The sequence below is a fragment of the Hippopotamus amphibius genome, chromosome 7 (assembly GCF_030028045.1).
Source record: "Hippopotamus amphibius kiboko isolate mHipAmp2 chromosome 7, mHipAmp2.hap2, whole genome shotgun sequence".
In the NCBI taxonomy this organism is placed as follows: domain Eukaryota; kingdom Metazoa; phylum Chordata; class Mammalia; order Artiodactyla; family Hippopotamidae; genus Hippopotamus; species Hippopotamus amphibius.
The window spans coordinates 137,598,204-137,625,124 of NC_080192.1; positions in this window are offsets into that span (position 1 = coordinate 137,598,204).

A 26,921-nucleotide genomic window follows, 5' to 3' on the forward strand; every position below is an offset into this window, starting at 1 on the left:
ATTAATCCACAAATATTTATCAGCACTATTGTCTGTCCAATGTTGTGCTGTTGGAGAAACAGGCATCTGTGGTATAGTGGGGAATCTACAGGACTTGAACTTGGAAGATCTATGCTTGCCCATTCTCTCTGCAGTTTCCTCTCTGAAAAAAGAGCAATAAAGAGACCTAATTCTATCTTGGTTAATACAGAGAACTATTTCTGTCTTATTTATTTCAGCAGATTTAATGGTGGCTCCAAAAAGATATGCCCAACATCCTAATACTTAGACCCTGTGAGTGTGAACCTATTTGGGAAAAGAATCTTTGCAGAGGTAATTAAATTAAGGATCTTGATATGGGTAGACCCTAAATTCAATGACAAATGTTCTTATACAGATAGAACAGGAGGAGACATAGATGCTAGAGGAGGAGAAGGCAGTGAGAACAGGAGGCAGAGATTAAAGTGATGCAATCACAACTCAAGGAATGCCCAGAGCCACCAGAGCCTGGAAGAGAAAAGGAGGTTCTTCTCCAGAACTTTTTGGGGAGCACAACCCTGCCAACATGTTGGTTTCAGACTCCTGGCCTGTAGAACTGGGAGAGAGTCTATTTCTTTGGGTTAAAGTCACCAAATTTATGGTGATTTTTTTATGTCAGCCCCAGGAAACTAATACAGTATCTCTGCTATGCAACAAATCACCACAAACTTAGCAGCTTAAAATAACTTCTACTTGTTACCTACACTTTCTCAATCAGAAGTCCAGACACAGCATGACTGGGTGCTCTTCTCAGGTTCTTGCACGGGTGAAATCAAGATGTCAGCTGGTACATTCTCAGCTGGAGCTTGGGGTCCTCTTTGAAACCAGTTGTCAGCAGAATTCAACTTCTTGTGGTTGTAGGACTGAGGTTCCCGTTCCTTGCTGGCTGTCAGCCAGGGGCCACTTTCAGCCCCTAGGTCCTGCTTGTATGCCCTGCCACCTGGCTTCCTTCATGGTCAAAGCCAGCAACAGTGAACCCTCTTCAGGGCGAATCCCTCTCATACTTCAAATCTCTGACCTGCTGTCTCTGACCTCTAGATCTGAATGTGAAAAACTCACGTGATTAGGTCAATCCCATCCAGATCACCTCTGTTTTTTAAAGACAACTTGGCTGCATAACATATAACATATGTGTCATAATGTAACCTAATCATGGGATCAAAAGTCATCATACTCAAAAGGGATTATTCTGGGTGTACACAGCAGGCATGGGTTTTGGGGGACTATTTTTTATGTTGGGGGTATTTTAGAATTCTGCCTACCACAAATAGGCATTGAGATTAAATGTGATAATGGCTGTGAAACTGTCTTATAAACATGAGTGATTATTACTTTTTAAAAATCCACACTTTTTAAATAGGAAAAAAAAATCACAAGCATGGAATCTATTCTCTGAAAGAGACATGAAAACATAGATGGAAGGAACGCCTGGCTTAGGATCCCAAAGAGGCTATGAAGATGCACTGAAATGATAACAAAAGTCAATGCCAGGGACTGGTCTGAGTGTGTCAACGCGATCCTCATGACAACCCTCTAAGGTGCTATTATTATAAACTCATTTTATAATATATTTTATAAGCAAGAAAACTGAATGGAGAGAAGTTACTTGCCCAAAGCAACACACACTTAATAAGCAGTAAAACCCAAGAGTTAACACCAAGGAGTCCAGGCTCAGAGGGTATAGTCTCAACTGCTCAGCTGCACCTGCCTCTTGCTGAGGGGCAATAAGCATGAGTGAAGCTGGGAGTGTTGGGGGAGACACCCACAGCAGGTAGACAGGGAAGTGGGTGTCAGAGGGACCTAAGAGGACAAAGTAATGAACAGGATAGTAGGAGACAGAGAGTGTCCCAGCTGAGGGGTTCAACCTCATATAGGCAGAAATGCCTACCGGTAACATAATGTATTTGTAGAGCTGACAGAAAGCTGGGTCAGCCTATCTGGAATGAAATTATTTCTGAAACTATTGCCAGTCAATTCTGTGGCCGTATGCATCCTCTGAAACCAATCTCGGATTAAGTCAGCTTCATTTCTGGGGCACAAAAACACTCAGGAGTCATGAACACAATGATCATACGGGGAACTGATCTAGTTACAGCTCCCCAGTGGCTTTAGGCAACAACCCAAGCCTCTAAGAACTAGAGTATTGTGAGAGATTGTGTTTCCTGGAGATGGTCACAACAAGACATCCCATCCGCGATGCTCTTCTTACAGTGTGACCTTGGGACCTGTGTTCCTGCTCCTGAGTGTTGCTCTGTGACTGCTTGACTGAGAGAAACTGATAGCTTCCAACTGCAGTCTTTGGGGAAGCTTGTTCTTGAAACCCAGCCACCATGCTGTGAAGAAGCTCAATCTGCCCCATGGAGAGGCCCAGGTAGAGAAGAAGCAACCATCAGCACCACTGGCCAGCATGGGAGTGAGCCCTCTTGAAGATGGATTCTTCAGATGCAGTTGAATCGCTGGAGGTGATGCCGCATGGCACAGAGTTGAGCTGTCCCTGGTGAGATCTGCCGAAAACATAGATATTAAACAAGCAATGGGCTTCTTGTGCAGGTCCCCAGAGGGCTTCAGTTATGTCTACAATATTCTACTTCTTTTTAAAACATGAAACAAGTATAGAAAAATATTTGGATTTGATAGTTTGGCAGTAGACAAATATTTGCTATTCTTTATACTTTTCATTTGTGTATAAAAATCTTCATTAGTTTTTTTTTTCTTTTTCTTTTTGCTAAGACTACTTACTAAACCCTAAGGAATCAGATCTAATATCCTTCATGTTCAAATGATTTCATTCCATCATAATGTAGACAAGTGGTTTCTTGGTTTTTGGTACACTGACAAGAAATCTCAGGAAACCAGAGTATTAAAAATTGAAGTAAAAAGATATATATGTAATTACCCACCCCCCATTCCTAGCATACTATTTTCTTTTTCACATGTTTTTCTTCTGATCCTGATTCACATGGAGGTAACATTTTTCATAAATTCAATCATCCAACTTGAAGTCTAGTATTTGCACATACCTCTGATATTAACATTTTCAGTCTGAAGACTCTTGTCTAAATAATCCTAATTATGGCTACAGTATACTATAACTTATTAAGTAGTTCTCCTCTTATAACCCACTTCAATCATTTCCAGCTTTTCACTCTTGTAGAAACACTTTCATTACTATCTTTATGAATACAATTTTTTATTTCTTTTGAAATATATATTGTTATATAACATATGAAGTACATACAACCACACTATTCCCCAATTAATACTATGCCAATTTATAATGTACACATGTATGTTTTACCTCATTCCACCATATTGAATATTTTCATTTATTTATTGCTCATGTAAGAGTTTCTCCCATTTTTAGTAAAACTGTTTAGACAATGGACATTTCAGGAGGCCAATTACCCATAAGTGAATGAAGGGATTTCATAATCTGCACAGTAACCCTGAAAGAAATTCAGTATACATTTTGCTATGTATACCACTTTGGATTCTTCAGCTCTCAAAATGAAATGTTATCATAGTTCATCCTAGTATAATGATGCAATTGTCAGTTTCTTCTTGTTCTTAGTGGAGGGTGGGGGAATGGAAGGAAAACTAAGGGTAGGGAACACAAGTGAGGATAAAGAGTGATGGGAAAGACAGCCAGCTGGGAAGAGAGGTAGCCCCCGGCATCTTCTCCATCACCACCAGGGGAGGCCCCCATAAGAAGTATAGTTTACCTTGAAAAGAATCTGCAGAAACTTTTTTCTATCTTTCTTTCTTTTTTTTTTTTTTTTTGCTACTTTAGGTAGAATAAAACTTAATGGAGAGACTAAGAATGACACCTTCGATAGGCAGAGTTTAATAAAACTTGTCTTCTTGTTACTAAAAGAAGTAGTTTAGGTCTATTATTCTCCTTGCAATATTTCTCTAAAAATTCTCCAATTCATTTTAAATAATTTGAATACTTCTAGGTATCAGACTCTTAATGAATCAAGCCTTGTTTTTCAAAAAGTAATAAGGAAAACCTAAATTCCTCTGGTGAAGTTTCTCCCAGAGGGGTAGGATATGGACGTCCTATGACTTCAGGATTAGGCAAGGGCCATACAAGTCTGCCCCAACCTCTCAGCACTGGGATAATGGCAATGCTGATGGGTGGGGTAAATGGTCATAGTGGGCATCAGACTGGAATGTGTCTGAGGGCTGAGGCTTCTGGTCTAAGAGCTTGGAGCTCAAGTTCCCACTTTGGCCCCAGCTGCTTGTGACTGGGGGTAAATGACCTCCCTACTCTGGGCTATAGTTTCTGCATGAGTAAAATGTGGTTGATAAATACTGCCCTGCTTTCTTCCCTAGGCTACTGGGAGGCTCGAGGTGACATGGGCAGCAAGCATTTTGTTAACCACAAAGAGATTCATAAATGTAAGGGGTGGTGATGGTGATGTTTCCATATTTGTGCAGAAAACCAAAATACTAACAATTTTTGTCAGATGGAATGAAAATGATTGAAAGAATAAACTAATATTTTTGACAAGGCATACCCCATTGAAAAGAAATTTTAAGAGAAAGGCCTTGAAAGACATAGCCTCTCAAACATGTTCCAGCTTGGCAGTACACCAACTCTGAGATCCTACAACCAGCCCTGCAAGACACTAGCAGGGCTATGTCTGTGTCTGTAGTCACAATTGCTCTTTACTGTAGACTCAGTTTTTGTAAAAAATCAAATTGATATTTTTATACTACTATCAGATAAAACTAATATGTGTCTCTTTTCCTCCCATTCCCCTTATCCTCCACCATCACCACTGCTGAATTGTAGAGACTGAGGTGTCTCACTGTAGCCAGAAGAATGAGAAGAAGATGAGGGAAATGGTCCAAAGTTGAACCCAGGGCCAGAGAAAGCCACTATGGACCTGAAAGCCTACCATGGACTGGGAATGATGTACATTAAGTGCACTGAACAAAATTTATGCAGGTCACAATGAAGATGCTGAAATATGATCTGATGGGAGCTCTTTCAAAAGCTCCCGATCTAGTGGAAAACACAAGACAAATTATGACAATGTTATACTTGCATTATACTTGCAAAGTGTCCCAGGAAAACTACAGATGATCCTTATTGCATGAAGGTGGTATGGAGGGCTACTGGAAAACCAACAAGAGAAGGTAACATCTGAACCGAACTTTAAACACCGAGGCAGCATATGCCAGTGAATTAAGGGACAGTTGAGAGTATCCCAGGCAGAGTAAACAGTATGAGCCAAGGCCTAGAGGCCTGGATGTGCGTGGGATGCTTAAATGAAAGCAAATGAAATATATGTCATATGTACAGGGGTGAGACTGAGGGGCGTATAAGTCAGGAATGATTACATTATGCTGCAGTGACAAACATCCCCCAAATCTCAGTTGTTTATAAGATCAAGAAGTGGACAGCCTGCATGTCCATCTTGGTCTGCTATGGCCTTCTATGTCACCTTCAGTCCAGGACCTTTGCTGAAAGAAGAGTCACTGTCTAGAACTGCCTGTCTACTCTCTTAGGAGTAGCCACCTGAGACTATGTAAATTTTCAGTGGACACAAGTAGCTAGTGGCTACCATATTGGACAGCATAGGTATCATAGAACATTTTCATCACTGCAGAAAGTTCTACTGTACAACATGGTCTAGGACAGGGATTTGCAACCTGTGGTCCATGAGCCAAGTCCAACCTGCTGCCTGTTTTTGTGAATAAAGTTTTATTGGAACACAGTCATGCTCATCCACTTGTATGAGTATATTACCTATGATTGCTTTCACGTGGCAATAGTAGAGTTGAGAAGCGTCACAGATACCACATAGCCCACAAAGCTGAACGTATTTACAGGAAAAGTTTGTTGACACCTGGTTTAGATCATTCCCAGTTGTCATGGCAGAAGGAAAAATCATTCCAGCCCATGTGTTACCTCTGCTCCTGATTCATTGGCCAAAACGAGTTGTTTGCCCCCAGCCAACCAGGAGGTACAATATTTATCATTTGCCCAGAAGCAGGGGAAACTGACAAGAGTTGGCACACTGTGACAACTACGGGGGACAGGGCTGGACATAAGGCAGAAAGTAAACTCAGAGTAAAGGGCTCTGAGGCCCTTTTGAATGTTATGCTGAGGGGGACGGGGCATTATCAGAGGAAAGGTCTGGGTCCGTGAAGCATATCAGTACTGGGGGCTGTTGGAAATTGATGGGAGTGATCAATACTGGCAGAAAGGACAGAAGGACAGAAATGGGAGGAAGAGCTCAAGAGCGACACTATTACTCCAGCTCTAGAAACTCTCACAGGCGTGGACTATTCCGCAGGAACCACAGCGCTGCCCTAGCCGGGTCGTAGCCCATTCTCAAGGCAGCAGAATAATGTCAGCAAACATTTATACAAGCACTTCCTGTGTGCCAGGCACTGTTTTAACCATTTAGCATATAGTCCCACATTTAAGCCTCTCAACAAGCCTAAGAGGCGGGTATCATTTTGTCCCCACTTTCCACACAAGGAAACTGAGGTTCAGAGGCTTAAGTGACCCACCCAAGGTCACACAGCAAGGGAGCAGTGTCCTGCTGCTCAGGGGTCCCGCACTCAGAACAAAGTCCACCTGCTGCCATCACAGCACAGAAATCACCAGCCCGGCCATCCTTCTGGTCCCCTGGTCCAGCTCTGTTGACTCTGTAGAAAACTGCCCAAATTTACGGATTATGTGGACTGTTACCTTTTACTCTCCAAAACACATTAAGTGATTTTGTCTGGAAATGTTTTACAAGCCCCAATTATGCCTCCTACATCCCCTCCCCGGTATAGCCCAGGTCCCCAGCCAGGACTGTAAAAGAGCCTTTTCTTCTTTCTAAAGCCTCTTAACTCTCTGCCCCCAGAGAGGGCTGGTTCTCTCCGAGTCTGGGAAAAGCAAAGCTCCCGTTCTGGCCCACGGGGAGATTTTAGACGGACCGTCATGTCTCAGCTCTGCTCTCTCTCTTTTCACGAGACTCTTTAATTAGGTTCAGAAACATGTTTATGATCCTGAGAACCAGCCCGTGTTATATTAGGCAAGTTCAAAGCTCCATTTCCCCCAACAACTCTCAGAACATTTCAGTAAACTCAGAGGCCTGGCTCACAGCCAGCCCTGAACAAAATCAGACTGTGGACAAACAGCGCCTCCAGCACCCCCTGCTCTGGGCAACTTTGGAGAGACGGTAGTATTCGGGCTGGGACAAACCTAGGTTTCCATCCTGGCCCCTCTCTACTGGCCCAGTGACTTTGGACACATCACTTAACCTCTCTGAGCCTTGGTGTTCTAATTTTGGGAATACAGGTTTATTTAGAGTTTAGAATGAGGGTCATCATGGCTGCGGAGGGTACGAAGCCTAAATGATGGATAAGATTAGTTGCCCCTCGCTCTTCCCTGCTGTGCGTGTTCCTGACACCCCCTAGGGGCCTGATAGGGCCAGGCTGTCAGGAGAGGTGGGCTGCCATCGTGAACGGGAGCCTGGACCCTGCTCCCAGGCAGCTGCACTTACATTTTCTCTCCAGAGAGATGCTCTCCTCGCCCCCATGAGGACCTTGCTTCAAACACAGGTACCTGGCATGAAAATGTCCATGGTGCCAGAAATGTGTTTTTCAGCCGGCGAGCAACCCACACACAGCAAAATCCCTGTCATAAAGTCACAATAGAACAGTGCACGGATTTCACAGACACAGTCTCAGCTAATCCTCACTGCTCAGAAAAACGGGTATGAGACTTACTCTCATTTTACACCTGATAGGACCAAGGCCCAGGGAAGAGTGAGAACTTGCCTGAGATGTCACAGTGAGTCAGAGGCAGAACCAAGACTAGGACCCAGGTCAGAGCCAACCTAACCCCAAGCCATCCCTGGTCCTGGGACAGTGCCCCCCCTTCCTTCTCTGAGGTGGGAAAGTTGAGCAGAACCATCCAGAAGCACCGGCAGGCACCTTCCAAGCAGGTCTAAGGTGATGTGCTGCTCGGGTTTTTATCAGCAGCCTCTGTCCCTGGTCCCAAAGGCTGGATCATGCTTTAGGAACCAAAGCGCTCAGAGGGACCCAGCCTCTTGGACTCCTCTCTCCTCCATCTGTTTCCCTTCCCACCAACTACCCAGAGCTCTTCCTCTGTCTCCCATGGGCTGCACTTCCCATGAGCGTGGGCCCCCCAGTTCCCTGGCCTGGGGTGTTTGGAGCCCTTCCACCTTTCCAGCACAGCCAGCAGCCCCCACCCTCCTTCTCTGCCCCCATGAGGGCTGAAGGTGGCCACAGGATGCCATGGAAAGCGCACCGGACAGAGAGTCCAAAGGCCTGGTTCTTAACTCTGCTTCACCACTGCTGCCTGACTGTGTGACCTTGGGGAAATCGCCTCCCTTCTCTGGGCTTCACACATTACATATTTCAAAGTAGATTCAGCCGAGGTATCTCTGAAGACCCAGTTAGATGTCATGCCCCAAATTACACAACCAGGCTTCTTCACCTCAGCCCAGGCTCCATCACCATTGGACCTCAGCCCTAACACCCATCTATTCTAGAGAATTTAGGAGGAAGACGCCTAGGATGGGCTTCAGGGTTCTTACTGCACTACAGGCAGAACTCTCTTGGGAGACATAGCGATATAAACCAACGGAGCACACCTGAATGTGAAAGTCATTTCTTGCAGTTTACAGTCCTGTGGCCCCAGCGTGGCCCACACCGTGCAGGATGGTGAACTATTGAACTATTTTGTTGCATAGGTGACACCAGTACAGGCGGGCCTGGCACACGGGAGGGCTAGTATGTGGTCTTGCCCTTCCCTCTGCTGTGAGGCCCCAAACAAGTCACCCACTGTATCTGGGGCCTGGCCGTCTGCTCTGGAAAGTGGGCATTTGGGCTTGAGAATCTCCTGGAGTTTTTCCCTTGAACGTGTTGTGTCTCTGAGACAAATATCTAAAGTGGTGGTGTCTTTCCCTTGAGTCTTTCCTTTTTTTTTTAATAACAGTTTTATTGAGACGTGATGCACATACCATACAATCCACCCACTTAAAATACACGATTCAGTGGTTTTGGGTGTATTCACAGTTATGCAACCATCCCTGCGATCAATTTCAAACATTTTCATCACCCCCAAAAGAAACCCCATACCCGTTAGCAGTCACTCCCCAACTCTCCCCAAACCCCTTCACCTATAGGCCACCATGAATCTCCTGTCTGTCTCTGCAAAATTGCCTCTTCCTGATATTTCTTATCAATGGAATCCTGCACTGTGTGTTCTTTGGCTTCTGGCCTCTTTTACTGAGTGTAGTGCGTTCAACGCCCATCCACACTGCATCACGTCTCTCTCACCTCCTCTGCCCCCTGTTTCTAGGATTCACCCTGCCTGCTCGCAGTAGGGCTGCAGCCTGTGGCCACTGGCTCACCTCTGTGTCAAGGCTTCCCAAACCCCAGGCTCCCCTCCCTCTGGAATGTTCCCTCTGCTGCCTGTGGCCTGTGCCGGCAGTCGGCACAAGGCCCCCTCAGCCCCCTGCCTCCTGCCCCAGGAAATACATTTCTCAGTTCTTTCCACAATTTGAAAGGTTGCAAGACAAACTGACCTGCTGTTGACAGCACTAATTCCTTTCTTCCTCTCCAATGCTCCTGTCTCTTCTCTCTCTTTTTTTCCCTCAAGGAATTTTTTTTTGATGTTGTGTGTGTGGATTTTCTCCCAGCCTCCAGCTGTCACTTTGGTATGGGGATTGATGTCAAGTAGCTCTCACTAGCTCCCTCTATATTCCAATTGCTTCATATACAGTATCTGATGTGCTTGCGGGGCAGGCATCCTTATCCCCATTTTATAAATGCAGATGCTGAGGCTCAGGGAGACACTGGGATTTCCCAAGGTCACCTCCAGCAAATAGCAGAGTCAGAATTGGGCCCTTGTCTGTTTTGCTCATTCTGCCTCCCCGGGGACTAACGTTGGTGACCAACTGGTGGTGGTTGTGACAACGGCTCCCAATGCCTTAGACATGATCGAACAGACGGCAGATTCCTGGGAAAGTCATCACAATGCATGTTTGTGCACATTAGTCAGAGAAGGCCACCTAAAGTCCTCCCTGCAAGAAAGAAACCCCGAGAATAGCGTTGTTGGTGTGAGTTTAGAGGGAGGAGTCTAAAGATGTCTTTCCTAGCACTCTGTTATAATTGTTAATGAAGTAAACCACTGACATGCTTATTACTTATCTCTCTGCACTTTTTCCTGGCTCTGAAGCCTTTGACAGTTCCCTGTCGCCCATAGAAGCACTTCCAAACTTCCTTCATGTGGCACAAAAGGCCCTTCATGATCAGGGGAACTACCTCCTCTGACGTAGGGTTCCTGTGATGCCCTGCCCCGTCCTCATTTTCCACTTCTTAAAAACTTTCAAAAGAGTAACATTAGGTAAAACTATTTATCAACTAAGATTACATACATGGGATGCACTGGACTATAAGGTAGGGTCTGGGAGGAGCTGGACCAGGTGGCTCCTTCCCGCAGGAAAAGGAGCTGAGGTTGTATCCTGGGGCACCGGCCACACAGGGATTCCAGGTTGATCAGTGTGTGTTCAGATCTGCGTGCTAGATCTGAAAGCATGGATTTGTAGCGAACTAGGTGACAAGGTGCAGAGGAGGTTAACAAGTCAGGCCCTGCTGGTAGCCTCCACGTCACCTGTGAAGCAGCTGGTGACAGAGCTGCAGGGAGGACGGAGAATGTAGGTGAGGTCGGTGAAAGGCAGCTCTAATGAACTTAGCTCCAGTTCCAGGGAGCCTGGATATGGGGTGTGGGAGAGATCCTCAGAACCAGATCACCAGCAGGAGAGGCAGCATCTCAACGGTTCTTCTCCAGGGCTGAGGCCTCCCACCAGGCAGCCGGGTCAGCCAGCCCCGGGGAGACCAGGGAAAGCATTAAGTCATCTGTTTACACCATTTCCAGCTCTCCCCCTGTTTTTCTCTGTCTGTATACAACTCTCAGCAGACGATTCCTGACTGTCATCCCTCAGGAACTTCCGGTTTCAGACCCAGAGTTTCCAGCCAGGCCAGGGAGGAAGGACAGGGGGCCTCAGGGGACTCAGGGGGCTGCCGGAACCCACACTTCAGTGAAGATCTTCCTTTCCAGTGGGGTCTGGAAATCCCCATCCCTGCAGCATCCCCAGCAAAGTCCTCTGCAGGCCTTCCAGGCCAGACTTCCGGCCACCCCAGGGTGCCCCCAGCTTTATCTCCCCTGCACCCCTAAGCTTACGTCCTGGCTCAACCCAGGCAGCCTCTTCCTTGTGTAGCAGTGGAGAGAAACATAGGCAAGAGTCAGACCAGGGGGTGCAAGTTTCAACCCCGCCAATTACTAGCTATGACTTAGGAAATTAATCTCTCTGAGCCTCAGTTTTCTTCTATTTAAAAATAATTGACCGGGCTTCCCTGGTGGCGCAGTCATTAAGAATCTGCCTGCCAATGCAGGGGACAAGGGTTCAATCCTTGGGCTGGGAAGATCCCACATGCTACAGGGCAACTAAGCCCATGTGCCACCCGTACTGAAGCCCGCACACCTAGAACCCATGCTCCGCAACAAAAGAAGCCCCCACAATGAGAAGCCTGCACACCACAATGAAGAGTAGCCCCTCCTTGCCACAACTAGAGAAAGCCCATGCACAGCAACAAAGACCAATGCAGCCAAAAATAAGATAAATAATAAAATAAATCTTAAAAATAAATCAATCAATAATTGACCTTGTAAGAATAAAAAATAACCCTGACATTTGCAAAGTGGTCTCCACCAGTTGGGCAGAATCTGATATCGTGTCCCACCTCCCAGGTAGAGTAGCAATCTACCTGAGTTAGTTTAAAGATTAGAAACAGTGGGTGTGAAGTCTGGGTCAGAGCAAGCAGGGCGTGGTTGTTTTCCCATCCTGGTCTTCCTCCTTTCACATCTGCCCATCCTGGGTTGTCACTCCTGGTCCCTCCCAGAATACAAGCTGATTCAGTCCCCTCGATGCCCTGGGGCTTTTCCAGGACAGGGACAGGCTGTAGGTCAGCCACAGAGCTCCCACACTACACCCACGTGTGTTTCTTTCTATGTATTTTTTCATAGCAAGTGGTGCCCTTAACAGACTTTGCAGGTTTCAGAGACAGCATTTGGCAAAGAGGTTTGTGCCTTTCATTTCTCCTGCTAGCCCTGTGGGAAGTTCGGGATATCAAGTGTTTGTTGAGTGAATAAATGAGTGAGTAGAGACACCTTCCAAGTCCTCAGAAGAGCATCAGACAGGCTGGCCTGGGGCGAGGAGCAGGAAGCCAGCCAGAGCTGGGGCCTGTTGGTGGTCTCCGGTGTTGACTGAAAAGAGCCAGCATGCCTGTCCTCTGCCCTCCTCCCCACCTGCCCTCCCCGCCCCACCCCTTCTCCCCATTCCACCTCCACCCTGGAGTCCCCAGCCATTTCCTATGGACCCCGGATCAGCTGACCCCAAGAACAACACAACCAACAGCCCACTCCTCATTTCCACAGGTAGCTCCACCACCCAGATACCCTGCCACGCTCAGAAGATGCTCACAGCTGCTTTTACATTTTTAAACGATGCCCTGTCCCCACATGTCACTCCTAATGATGCTGCTTTGACTGGGTGAAGAATTCTTTTCTTTTTTCCTAGACTGGAATTTGCAATGTGTGCTCTCAACCCACCCCCAACAGACTCGAGGGAAATGAATTCTGAGCATGCCTGCTTCTTCCAGCAAACCTCGCCTGATCCAAGGACAGTCATCAACTTATTTTTCTAAGTAATCCTCTGCTGAAAGCTGTGAGCCGCCTGTGGGGGACGAGGGCAGGGTTTGCAAGCGTAAAAGTGCTGGACATGCAGCTCCTGCCAGGACAGACAGCTTCACGAGAGGAGGGAGGGGCACAGAGAGGCGGGCTCACTCCCAGAACAGGACACAAATAGCCATTTCGAATCAAGCTGCGTTGGCATCATATGCTTTTGTCACCGCCTGGGGAGTATTTCATCAGCCTGCTACTCACTCACATTCAGATCTTTGCTGTCAGCAGAGGCTTCTGCACCTATCAAATCAGATTAACGGTGGAAGCAGCCTCAAACCTATGTTCTAAAACACACGTCTTACTACACACCCTGCCAAAAGTCCTGAAACCTGGTCCAACACTTAGAGTTATTTGACCACATCTTTTGATGCCTTCTTGTCCGTTCTTTGTCCAACCACATCCTCCTGTTCATCATCCCCCAATTCTATTAGGCCCCTAAAAGGCCAAAATACACTGGCACCAGCCCTTCCTTTACCTGAAGCATCCTTCCCCACTTTTCTGACAACAAAGTCACACCAACTTTCATGTATCCTGGCCAGAATTTGCTGCTCCCGAACACCTACCTCTGCCCCACCACTCAGCGTGTCGAAATTGTGTTCTAGCTGACTCTCCTCCCATGTACCATCCCCATCCCCAGGAAACTGGCTCCCTCATCCCTGTTCCCCCAGAGCCTGCACGAGGTAGGTCTTGAACCCCTGCTTGTTTGGTCAATGGAAGACTGAAAGATTAAATATGCGTCTCCCTGAGCTGGGTGCTGTGATAAGAAGCTGTCACCTACAACAGTAAGAATAAAAGGTAAGTTTCAAGGCCCCAGGCCTCAAGGAGCATATGGAGACATGAACTTATAAAAATTAAATAAGGATCACCCATAGTCAAGATAAAATACAATAAAAAGACAAGGGGAGGACTACCTAGGTGGTACAGTGGTTAAGAATCCACCTGCCAATGCAGGGGACACAGGTTCGATTCCTGCTCCTGGAAGATCCCACATGCCTCGGAGCAACAAAGCCCATGCACAACTATTGAGCCTGCGCTCTAAAGCCCATGTGCCACAACTATTGAGCTCATGGGCCGCAACTACTGAAACCCACATGCCTAGAGCCTGTGCTCCCCGATAAGAGAAGCTACCACAATGAGGAGCCCGCACACCACAGTGAAGAGTAGTCCCCACTCGCCACAATTAGAGAAAGGTTGTGTGCAGCAATGAAGACCCAATGCAGCCAAGAAATAAATATAAATTAAAAAACAAACAAACAACAACAAAATACTCAATAAGACAAAAACACAATTAAAAAAGAATACATGGAGATACAGGGCAGGGCTCCAGTCCTGGGTGCAGTTTCCAGAAAAGAACTCATGCACGCATGCAAAGGAGTCCCACTTCATACAGTGTGCGTGCTCCTGGCCAAGTGGGCACCCAGATACAGGGGACGAGGCCATCCCTGTGGGCCAGTTGTCAGGGAAGGCTTCTTGGAGGAGGTGGAGCTTGAGCTGGATCTTAAAGGATGGGCTCAGAGATAGAGGTATTGCAGGCACAGGGAACAGAATGAGCAGACCAAAGATGTGGGAAAGGGAGTTCAGAAACCTGTGCCCCACAAAAGTACAAAAAAAGTTTACTTTAGTAGGGGGCTCTGTAATCTGAGAAGCTGTTGTGGGGCTTTTCTCATATTATGTTTTCTTCCCTTTTCTTAATTTCAAATGAAGTATGCAGAGCCTCAGGCCCTGATCAAGGGCCACTCCCGCCAACCTTCCCCCTGATGGGCTGATGGGGCACCCATGAAATGCAAGTGGTAAAGCAAATTGTTCCTCTAGCACTTCTGTTTCAACTTAGTTTGAGCTATTTCTGCTTAATATTCTTCACTCCCTTTGCTAAAATGTAAGGCAGTGTAGCGGGGGTGGAAAAAACATAGGCCCGGCAGTCTCAGGTTCAAAACCTGACTCCACTTTTTTGCAGCCATGAGACCTAGAGCCTCACCAGCATCACCATCCCCATCCTCGTCACCATCATCCTCACCATTATCATCAGTAACACTTGCCTAATGCTGACTCTGTGCCAGACACTCTACAACAACCCTGTATGGCGTATTATCCCCATTTTACAGATGGGGAAACTGATGCACAGACAATAAATAACTTTCCCAAAGTCACCTGGAGTTAACAGTGGCAGAGCTGAGATTTGAACCTAAGTAGTTTGACTCCATGGTCCTCATACTGAAACAGGATGCACCTCAGCCTCCTCATCTATAAAACGAGGAAAACAATCAAAAAATATTAGTCGTGGTGATGATGTGACCAGAAGCTGTAATCATTCCCTGAGTGTTCTTAAGAGTAAAAACAAAAGCGCCTTTAGTGTTTCCAGAAGCATCACCTTCTCTGGCTTCTAAAGGGATTCACATCCAGCCTCAGCATGAGCGGACTTTCTGGAGGGAAAAGTCATCCTTTGCCTTCGCCTTTACCATTTTTCTTTGTTTCTTAGAAGCCATTCTGTGCGTTTGCCTATTCCCTGCTACCCACAAATTCTTTTCATCTCCCAACCCTCAACTGTCCCGACATGCAGCCTTTGATGGGCAAACATGCTAACAGCTGCTGCCTCAGAGAATTCCGGCCTAAAAACCTCGGCGTGCCTTTTCCGACTACTCCCTTTCAAATGTTAGAAAAGCTTCCTGGAGGAGGCAGGGACTGTTTGAGACAAATGAGGCCTGGAGTTTTGCCGTGACTTTGCCTTGTAGAGGAGGTAGAAAGTTTATCTTAAGACCACTAAGCCTCTCTATTCTAGATCTTACCTGCAACGTCCCCCTCTGAAAAAAAGATGGGAGCGAGTTTGGCAGGCATGGGATCTTTTGCAAGCAAAGACACGTTCCTTCCATGCATGGAATTTGATGCCTCCCATAATAACAAACATGCAAATTGGTACCATTTTCCTCTTATTGCCTCCTATGCACTGAGCACTGTTTGAGGTCACTCACAGACATTTTAATAGCATGATTATAATCTCTATGGATGAAGCACTCTTCCGAAGCCTGCCCCACCTCCATTTCACATGTGAGGAAACTGGCATTTCCCTTCCTTCAGTGACCCTATAAATAAACAACGCTCGGTGCCTGGTACAGGAAATGCTCTGTGTATCAGGGAAAATCATTCACCAAGACAAGCATGGACGTTATGAGCACTTTGCCGAAGAATATATTATCACCAGCTCAAGCATGACAATGCTCAGCTACCCCAGGCCAGGAAATGTAAGCACAGGGATGAATGGGTAGTTTTCCCACGCCTCCCTTGCCTGCTCCCAAGGGCTGAGGCTGCCCAGAGAGAGAATTTGACCTCCTCCTTTGCTCGCTGGGGAGAGGTCACGGCGTGGCTGCGCCTACAAAGCACAAGGAGAGTGGGCAGATGGAGGGCAAGCCTGGAGGGCCCAGCCGTGGAGCACTGACTGCAGGGATCTGTGGTGTGTGGTTTACTATGGTATCCTCAGAGCATAGATTCACACCCGGCACACAGCAGATACCCAATAGATACTTGAGGAATGAATGAGTGAATGAGTTAAATAACTTGCTGTCAGCTAGCAGAGTTGGAATTTGAACCCAGAGTTAACTCTGGAGGTTGATCAAAGCAGCTACTTCACAGGGATCCCCAGATATGGATGACGCAGAGATGTCTGAAGATCTTTCACCTGCAAAGGAAAGACAAGCCTCATGGGAAGCCCATGGTCTTGTTACCAGAGCCCTGGACAAGATATCTGGACACCAAGGCCCTGGTCCTGCTACTGCCATGCCTGGCTGTGTGCCATTGGGCAAGTCTCTTCCCCTCTGTGGTCCTCACTTTACCCATAAATGGAATTCTTAATGCCTGCCTGCTCCCACAAAGAGAGTCGAATAAGATAAGGCATATAAAGGTGCTTTATTCATTGCAAGGGCAAATTAAGTACCTGTTGAGTCAAGCCCCACCCTGGGCCTCAGTGTTCCCATGCTGCATGACTCTAGGGTGATTCTACCACACAGAGAGCATAGTCATGTAAATCCCTGCACCCCCAGGAATTGGTCAGTGCCCAACCTGTGCAACTAGACCCAGCAGTTCTAGATCAGGGTGTATTTTTGGTGGGAACATGAACTCAGTACTATGGAGGGCAAGAAGATAGAAAAGCTGCCCCCGCCCCTAGGAGCTCTCAGAGAGGAGACACAGATTTCCAGAGAATAGGGCTGGAGACGTCTCCCTGGACCTGACCTGGCAAGCTTCCTGCAAAATGGTCCAACAGATCAGAGGACCAGAGGGAGATTCTGCACCAAGAGACAAATTCTAGATTCTAGACAAGCTTTTCTCCATCCTCCAAACCCAGAGCTTTGCCTGCTTTTCTTCTTACTGAAGGATGGCTGAGCCCTTAGATCAGTGTGAGGATGTGGGAAAAGCTGGGGAGGAGAGCTTCTCACTCTGACTGCTGACTTCTGCCCCCACCCCCAACCCCGTGTGCACACAGCCCCACAGCGTGGACAGGGCAGCTCAGGTCAGACCCTGAGAGCATGAGAGCAGAGGGGCCTATCCGGGGTCACAAGACTTGCGAGACAAGCTCTTAGTGCCAATCCTGGGTGTCATCGCCCCAGTAATGTTCTTCTGCTGCCCCTTAAGGGATTCTTGTGACCACTGGACTTCACTGGAATGCCCAGGGAGGAAATTTCACCCCCTGTCAAACCATCAAAACAAATTAAAACAGTTAAAAATCCTTTCATTGGCCCGTGGGGTGAGATGACTGAGATCTGGGAAAAAGACTGCAGGAGGCTTCTTTGGCAACACCACAGTTCACCCTGGAGGTCCCAGCCCTCACATCATGCTCTGTGGGGGACCTCGGCCCTGACGCAGCCCATCACACCTTCAGTCTCAGTGCTCAGTGCTTTACACACCTGTTCTGACACCCATCACTCTGATCACACCAGACTGCTTCCGAGTCACCTACCACATGGCATTCTCAGGTCCTCGAGGGAAGGAAGGATGCTTGCTAAAATATGACCCCCACCCCCCCAGCCCAGGCAGCGAGGTGAAGGCTCAGCTCTGCCCACACTGGGTGGGCACCCCACCCGTCTGGGCCCTCACCCCCTGAGTCAGGTGCAGACCTCAGCCCGACCCCCGCCCCGCCTCATGCCGGTGCGCCCCGGGCTGGCACAACATCAAGGTTCCATTCCAAGCGGCCCTTGGAGCCCTCACATGTGGCCCAGGGTCCCAGCCCCTCATTAGGCGGTGGCAGCTCTCACGTAAGCCCTTTAATGTGGTGCGATGGCATTTTTCAGGCTTCTTTTCAGAAGGAAAAAGTTAATAACGTGAAAGCTTTATTACCTCTCTCATCCCCCCCTGCGAGACATGCCCTTCGGTCGTGCAACGTGGGGCTAGTTAAGGCCACAGCCCGGGATTTCCTTCTCTCTGGGAGTGGGTGTAATTACACACGCGGCCGGGCCAGGCAGTAAAGCAGCAGCGCACCCGGCCTCCACCTCGGAGGCTGGAGGAGGCTGGCTAGGTGTCGGCCGCCCTGCCCCGGTCTGCAAAGCAGAAACATATGGGGAATCCATTACCTGCTCTACAAAGGAGGCGGCCTTGCTAATAAACGTATTTACTGGGTTAAATAAATATGCCGAGGGTTGTTAAAAGCCTGGCCTGTGACTTCAAGTCACCAACATTTTTCACTTGTCAGAAAGGGGCTTTTGGAAGCTTTCAGGCGGCCTGCCTTCCTGCCCGTGTTTATGCATCCACCGTGCCCCCTCGGCTCCTCCTGACCACGGGGAAAGAAAGGGTCTTTGTCTAGCAGCGTGGAGACCCTACGGGTAGGCAGGCAGATACACACAGGCTCTGTGTGCTGGGGGCCTGGGGAGTGGGGATCCTGCCCGGAGCTGGTACCTGGCAGAGCCGTGAGGCAACATCTTTTCATCGCATCATCCCAGGAGGAGGCTCAGGCCAGATTTAAAAAACAGCATTCGGACAGAGAAAGACAAATATCATATGATATCACTTATATGTGAAATCTAAAAAAATAAGACAGATGAACTTATTTACAGAACAGAAATAGACTCACAGACGTAAGAAAGCAAATGTATGATTACCAAAGGGGAAAGTGGGAGGAGGGAGGGGGAAATTAGGAGTTTGGGATCAACAGATACACACTGGTATACACAAAAGAGATAAACTACAAGGACCTACTGTATAGCACTAGGAACTCTACTCAATACTCTGTAATAACCTATATGGGAAAAGAATCTGAAATAGAATAGATACACATGTATGTAAAACTGAATCACTTTCCTGTACACCTGAAACTAACACAACATTGTAAATCAAGTATACTTCAATTTTTAAAATAACAAGCAAAAACAAACAAAAAAAACAGCATTCACCAACATGACACTGGAGTATTATGGAGGTTCATTGTTATAGCTTTCTTAAAAAATAACATGGTAAAATTCGCATGACATAAAATTTATCCTTTTAACCATTTTAAAGTGTACAATTCAGTGGCATTTAGTGCACTCATGATGTTGTACAACCACCATTACTCTCTGGGTCCAGAACATTCACATCACCCCAAAAGGAAGCCTCATACACCCATTAAGCCGCCACTCGCCACTTTCCTCTCTCCACCCCATTCCTGACAACTACTCATCTACTTTCTGTTTCTATGGATTTGGCTATTCTGGGACAATTCACATCAATGGAATCATACCATATGTGACATTTTGTGTCCTTCACTTTCGCCTAGCTTAATATTGTCAAGGTTCATCCACGGTATAGCGTGACTTCTTTCTGCTTTGTGGCTGAATACTCTTCCATTCTATGAAGAGACAACACTGTGTTTATCCGTTCACCAGTTGGTAGACATTTGGGTTGTTTCTACCTTTTGGCTATTGTGAATAATGCTGCTGTGAACTTGTGCAAGTTTTGTTGGAACGCCTGTTTTCAATTCTTTTGATGGAGACCTAGGAGTGGAGTTGGTGAGTCATGTGGTAATTCTATGTTTAACTGACTGAGGAGCCACCAAATTGTTTGTGCTGTTCTTTGTACCTGGTTGGAAGTGGATGAACAAGGAGACATTTTTCATTGAAAATTTCCAGATCTGAGAAGACACTGATGACATTTACCAAGGTGAGAGAAGGCTAAGAGCTGGTGAGACTGTACTCTGCCCCAGGCACCTAATTCCCACCCCACCCCTGCTGAAATAAGGGCCATTGTCCTCATTTTACAGACCAGGAGGCCAGGGGATTTTTGATCACACTGAATATGTGCTTCAGGGATTTAAACCTGATTCTTCAGACTGTGGAATAATTTGTATTCTTTCCATCACCCCAGACATGAGGATGTAGAAGAAATGGCATAATCCCCATGGCCCCAAGAAAATCTCGACAACCTGTTAAATGACACCCTAAATAATGTCACACAGAGGACAGCTGAGGGCCTGGTCAGCACCTGACTTCTTTGCCTCCCAGGGAGCCCGTAGGAGAGGATACCTGGGAGTCCCCATCGGGCTCCAGCCAGGGAAGCGTGTGGCTTCTGACATCACATACCCAAGGGCACGGGTGTGAGCATGGACACTGAGCTGGTCTATTTGTTCTTAACCAAAAGAGCTTATTTTCCTCCAAAGGTGGATGTTATAACATTAAGATAGTATCTGTCGATTCTAAAAGGATGGTGACACACATATGCCCTCTTCAGTGCTACCTGTTGTGTGTCTTTGACCTCACTTCTAGACCTGTCAAAGGGAAGCATCCCGGTGAGAGTAATTGCTAGATCAAGCATTGGGTAGTGTTTTCTTTTTCCTGTTTGACCATATTATTTATTTTGCCTTCTCCTCTAGATTTTAATGTCACACCCCCAGTCATTTCTCTCAGCATATTTTATCTTTATTTTTGTTTCTCTTAATCCTTTAGCTTCTTGTATGTCAGCCACTCCCCGCCACGCACACACCCCTGATGCCTGCCTGTGCTTCCGGTGACCAGACTTCACCCCTCTGACCACTAACCAGTCCCCACGGTCTGGCAGGTATCATGGCAGCAAAAGAAGGCATCTGGATTTTGGCCTCACGAGACCTGGGCTTGAAACCCAACAGCAGGACCAACCGTGTCAGTGTAGCTAAACAAGCTAAGAGACATAGCCCATCTTAGACTCTGTTTCCTCACCTGGAGTGATAAGTAAATCATGTAGGGTTGTTATGGTAATTTAATTAAATAATGTCACTTCTAAAAGCCCAACACCTAGGGCAGCGCTTGGCTTGGTGTGAGTAGTCAACATTCCATTTACTCCCTTATTTGGAGGGGAGAGTGGGTGTGGCGGGGAGGGCCATGAAAAGAAGAACAAAATACTTTAAACTGAAATTATGCCATGAAATTCAGAACGTGTTACTCCTGTTACATATATATCTCAGAGAGATGAATCGTTATTTAGATATTCTAACTTCGTTACATTCCAAGTTGTGGATAATCAAAGGCACCATTAAAGTTTAAGGGGTGTTGGCAAACTGATAAACTTAAAAGTGCCACAAGACTTGGGGAACTTCCTCCTGCCCTTAGGTCCCCGTAGGTGGGAAAGAAAACCTTCAACAGCCTCCAGGCCGTTGGGATTGGACACCACTTTCTGGCTTAGTTCCACCTTATTCTACTGCTCTCTTTGGAGTAAAACTAATGAGTTTTCTAAGGAAAATGCCTTCCTCTGGGAACAAAAAAAGGAAAAGGATAGAAAAGACCTTTTGAGATAATGAGCAGGAGTTTGCCATCAACTTGATGCATGTCAGATTCTCCAAAGATGAGCTGCATGCAGCAAACGCCCTTCTTTCAAGTCCTGTTTATGGTTGGTTAAGTAAGCAATAGAGTGATCTGTCACCTCCGCTCTCCAGCCCGTGAGCCGAGAGAGCAACAAGCCAATCTGATGTGAAATGATTTGGACAGTAAGTAAATAAATCCCACCTTGATAAGCTGGCCTCTGCTGAGCTCTCCCACAGGCCCTAAACATTTTGATTTAGAACTGATGAGGGCTTCCCAGGGGGAGGCCAGATACTCCTCTTCCCTGGAGGTCCCTGCAAATAGAACCTCACCTCATCTGTTGGTGATAGTTTAGGTGGAAGAGGTTGAGTGGGGAAAGGGGTGAATTAGGTGACCTTTTTAGGTCTTTCCCACCAAAGAGGCTTGAAGACAATAGCCAATTCCCATCAAAGGCAACTAACTCAGCTTGGGACTTGCATAGGACTTGCGCCAAATTTCTGCTTAATCGATGCATTGATGGACAGATTGATTTGTGGAGGGACGGCGTTTCAAGGTTGCTTTGCCCAAGCAATTTTCATAAATCTAATTACATGATCTATCTGCTGTCTGAATGGCAGGTTACTGGAGCAAGACACATAAACACCAAATCACCAGATTATTGAGTAAGGAGTCTCTCTTCCTGTTTTGGGGGATCTCCTGTGTTCTTGGTGGAAACTTTTTTTCCCCCAATGAGAGGTGAAAATGTTTTATTTATGTGCAGCCTTTCCTAGGTTTATACCTATTTCCTAATCACTAACCGTTGTTAAACATTGCCCCAAACCAAGAAGCCATTTCCTCTAAAATGCGCCCAAATTAAGAGTTTGTTTTGTGTGTGTGTGTGTGTGTGTGTGTTTTGAACTATTCCAAGCTGTTTCCCGTGTTGAATCTCATTCAAAGCTCAGCATAGTGGTTACAACCACATGTAATGGACCAGACAGCCAGGTTGCCTGTATTTGAGTCCTGGCTTGATGTTTATCAATCACGTGACCCTGGGCAGGTTCTTTCCAAAGCACACAGTGATAGCAGGCCTAAAATAGCCACTGTGTCTGGTGCAAAGTATGTCTCAAGCAGTGATTGTGGAAATCATCCAAACCTCTTTCCCACTGGGAGAATGGGTATCCTACTTAATGTCCTTTCAGGCTTCTTTTTTGGTTTAAAGTGGCCTTTGTGGCTGCTGTCGGCAACCAAAAATCCTGTATGGAATATAGCTGTAGTCCAGAGTAACAAAATAAAAGCATCAAGTTCCAAGTTCATGCCTCTATTTCTTCTTTCTAATATTTTTTGAGTACAAACATTAACTCATTCAATTCTATAGGCATGTCATCCCTGGGAGGTGTGTATTGTTATTATCCCTGTCTTACCCAGAGAAAACTGAGACACAGCAAAGTCAAGTAACTTGTCTGAGGTCACACAGCTAGTAAGTGCCAGAGAAAGGACTCAAACCCAAGCTGCCTTGCTTTTAACCCTTGCACTCTGCTACTTTATCCATATTTTGGAGAATGAACCCGAAGGCTACTAAAAGGTAAATAAACAAAATGCTGGCAGCATGTTACAGAAACCACCCTCTCCACCACCACCAGCCCCACCAAGATCCAAATTACATAAAAAAAAAAAAACAAAAAAAAAAACTTATGCATTCTTATCACATACACAGAAAAAAGACATGAAAGGAATATACTGAATATGTTGAAACAATGATTATCTTGAATAATAGGATTATACATAGAAAAGAATGTTTTTCTTCCTTTGTTCTTCACCAATTTCCCACATTTTCAACCCTATGAAATGTATTACTATTATAATCTAAAGAAACATAAACTTTCTGAAAAGTAAGTGAATTTCTTACTAGTAAAACAAGACAAAGAAAGAGAGAAAGATATCAAAAAGTACCACTGCATTCAAAATCCAAACAGAAAAGGAAGACAAGGGAGTATGACATGGCCATTGCCCCCAAAGCTTCACTGGCTGAGGGCCATCTTTGTGGACCTGTGCAACAGCTGAAATTCTCATTTTTCTGGCAACGCTTTCTTGGAATTTTCAATAATAAATAACCTTGGACCACAATTAGCCCACTCAGCATTGGGTAATATTAGGTAGTAGTTGAGCATGAATTTGGTGCCTGGGAAAAGCACTCACTGGGTTGTCCCCCATCTGAACCCTCTTCTCATGTCTGGGAAATCCCTCGTCTTAGGAGGAAAAACCCACCTCCCACTGCAGAACCTGAAAAGGCCTGCTTTGGGGACGTCCTACAGTTTAGATCTAGGGCCATATGTCCGAACTCTGTGGCCCCACAAGCTTCTGGTCTGGCTAGGCATTGAAGTAGCTCCTTCTGCCACACAAGGGCAAGACTTTCCCCATTTTATAGCTAGTTAAACCAAGGTGTAAACATCAAAAGAGAGGTTGTATGTGGTTCGTTAAGGAGAATGAGCTGGGGGCAGAATTAGGCCACCCCAAGGTGGCCATGTGGCCTTGGATAAGCCCTCCCACTCCTGCTTTGGCCGCCCCCACCCCCTGAAACCTGCATGAGGTCATGGACCTCAGGAATCTCCAAGGCCCTTCCTGCCCCTAGTAGATGTGTACTTGCCCTTTGCAGCTTAAGGACAACCAGCCAAAGCAATCACCTGGTTAATTCAAACAGAGGAATTATCTTCCTGGAATGAGAAAGCAGATTTTATTTTCTGGCCCTGAATAATTGAGATTATTCATCCCCGAAGCTGTACATACACCACCCAAAATAGCAAAGAGTGGAAAGAAAGTGAGCTCATCAGCAAATTTAAAACAAAGTTCTTTTTTTGTTGTTGTTCTCATTAACAATAAGATATGTCTTTTATTCCACATTTTCCCTCAGTATGAACTTCACCTCATTTTGCTTACCTAAACGAATGTAATAAAACAGTCCCAGGGGAGGTATGGTTACCGATAATTGAAACAAAACAGAAGCAATTGGGGCCCTGAGAGGTTTTGCCTGAATAATAGACCTGCGCTGTCCAACAGAACTTTCTGTGATGACAGACATTCTATCCTGTGCTGTAATTTAGTAGCTACTAACAACATGTGGCCAGGGCAATTAAACAACAGAATTTTAAATTTTAATTAATATAAATGTAAACTGAAATAGCCACATGTGGCCAGTGACTGCTGTACTGAACAGGGCACTATACGTGTACAGCCAAGTGGACCTTACCATGGACACATCTTCTGTCCCAATAAGGATCCCCAGGGTAAATCTACATTTCCCGAAGTTAATCATTTGGAGCTTGCTTTGGGACAGGGGATCGGGGGACAGGGGCAGAATTCACTCTTTCCCAGTGCTGTGTGTGGGTTTATTAATTGTCTACATGATTGCTTTTGTAAAGGGACTACCTCTCTGAACCCAGAATTAGGAGCTCTGAATTTGAAGGCATTTATTAGGCTTAAATTTATGTGGTGTGAAACCTGTTAGATCATTTGCTCACCAGTGGGTTGTCTAGAAAAAAGGCCCATCTACAAAGGGTTTTCAGGGTGAGGGTCACCGATGTAATAAGAAACATACCAATCCTGGCCTCCAGCGAAAGATTGTGTGCTTTCAAGTCAATTTGGAGTTTGCAAAGTGGCCTTTGGAAGACCTCGCCATTGGGAACATTTCCTCTCTTATTAAGAAAAAGAGGAAAAGGCTGAGAGCACAATTATTTTTCACTCTTGTTCAACTTAACCCAAAAGTAGAAGCCCCTTGCGGTTCACACTTGAAAGCGTGGATTACATGGGACAACCAGGCTAGGATGAAAGCTTCAGAGCTCACAGGCAGATGCTGGGAGGCAGTGAGAAGGTTTGGTTAAAATGTGGACAAACCAAGCAATAGGACTGGTCAACCAACCCCGAGAGTCAAAGGCATGGTGATGCTCCCTGCAGTTTATTAGGAGAAATGATCCATCTTGGTTTGGAGATCAGCTCATTCATTCAACAAACAATGGCTGGCCGTGGGCTCCGTGCAGGCTGTGAGCAAGTTTCTGGGGAAGTAAAGATGAAGAAGAGGCGGCTGCTGGCCCCCGGGGGGCTCCCAGTGCAGGGACGGGGGAGAAATCTGGAGGAGAGGAGCTTCACCTCCAGGAGGGGTCAAAGACAGCCCGGTGAGGGCAGAGGTGTTATTTTTTATTGTTTTTTACTTCATATTTCTGAAAATGTCCAAAATGTTTCAAGGGAAAGTAAATAGAAAAATGAAACTTCATGAGTGCTCAGGGATTAACTGAATCCGAAGCATTCTATTCATTCAAGGGGGAACAAGGGATCCTCAAACCAATGTATTCTAATACTAATTAGCGATGCCCTTCTCCCCAGGCTCAAGAGTCCTGACTCACACCTTCTTCTGGGGCTTCTGCCTGACTCAGGAAACTGCTGCCCCAGGAGAGGGGGCACCCTCTCATGCTACCGTGGGCCACGGTGTGCCCGGGAGTCTCCCTGCCAAGCTGGAGACACTTTCCTGCCACCTGATGGTGTAAGGTGCTAAGTGCTGGAAAGCACAAAGATAGTGGACGTTTCTGTGGGTGTGTGCCGGGGGTGGGGAGGCTGGACCATCAGGTCTTCGGTGCCTGGCCGGAGAGCCTGGAGGCCATGGGAGAGGGTCTAGCTCAGCCTGGGTTTGGGGAAGAGCACGGTGGCCGAGTGGAGGCCACAGGATGGGTCAGGGAGCCTTTAGGACTGGGCACGTGACAACCTTGTCACTTAAGGCAGCGTGTGGCCAGGGGCAGGCGGGAAGAGGGGAAGGGCGAGGGTCCACAGGCCAAGGGGGCTGTCAAGATGTGCACCAGCTCCCTCCCGGCAAACCCCCAGCCCAGCCCCCCTCGGCACTGCCTTAATGCTAACCACCTGGCACCTGCCACCAGAGGCCTGATGCTGGCCAGGCCTCCTCGGGCACCTTTCATGTGACATTCCTCCCTCTTCAGCTTTCACAGGATGAGGGGTTACTGCCCACGGCGCTGGGAGACAAGAAGCAGGCCCCGGGGGTGAGGAGGGGTCCACTGAGGACCCTGGCTTCCCGGGGGCAGGGGCCGCAGCTCCAGTTCCCACAGGATCCAGAGCTGGATGGGAGGGGTGGAGGCCAAGGAGGGGGTTATTTGTGCGGTCACCTCCATGCCCAACCTGCAGCCACAGCATGTCACCAAAAGGCCCAGAGAAGGTGACAGCCCCCAAGATTTTCCAAGGGACCCCGAACAAGCACCAACGGTCATCAAACATGCGTGGCACTGACAGGTCCCTTCCGAGGATGCGCTTCACTTTTGCAGAGCACATTTGCAAAACCGCTTGGTCTCGGTCTCTCAGAAAAGGGAGGGAATTCAAAGTATTAGGCAACACGACCAACCCTATTACTACAAGGGGAAAAA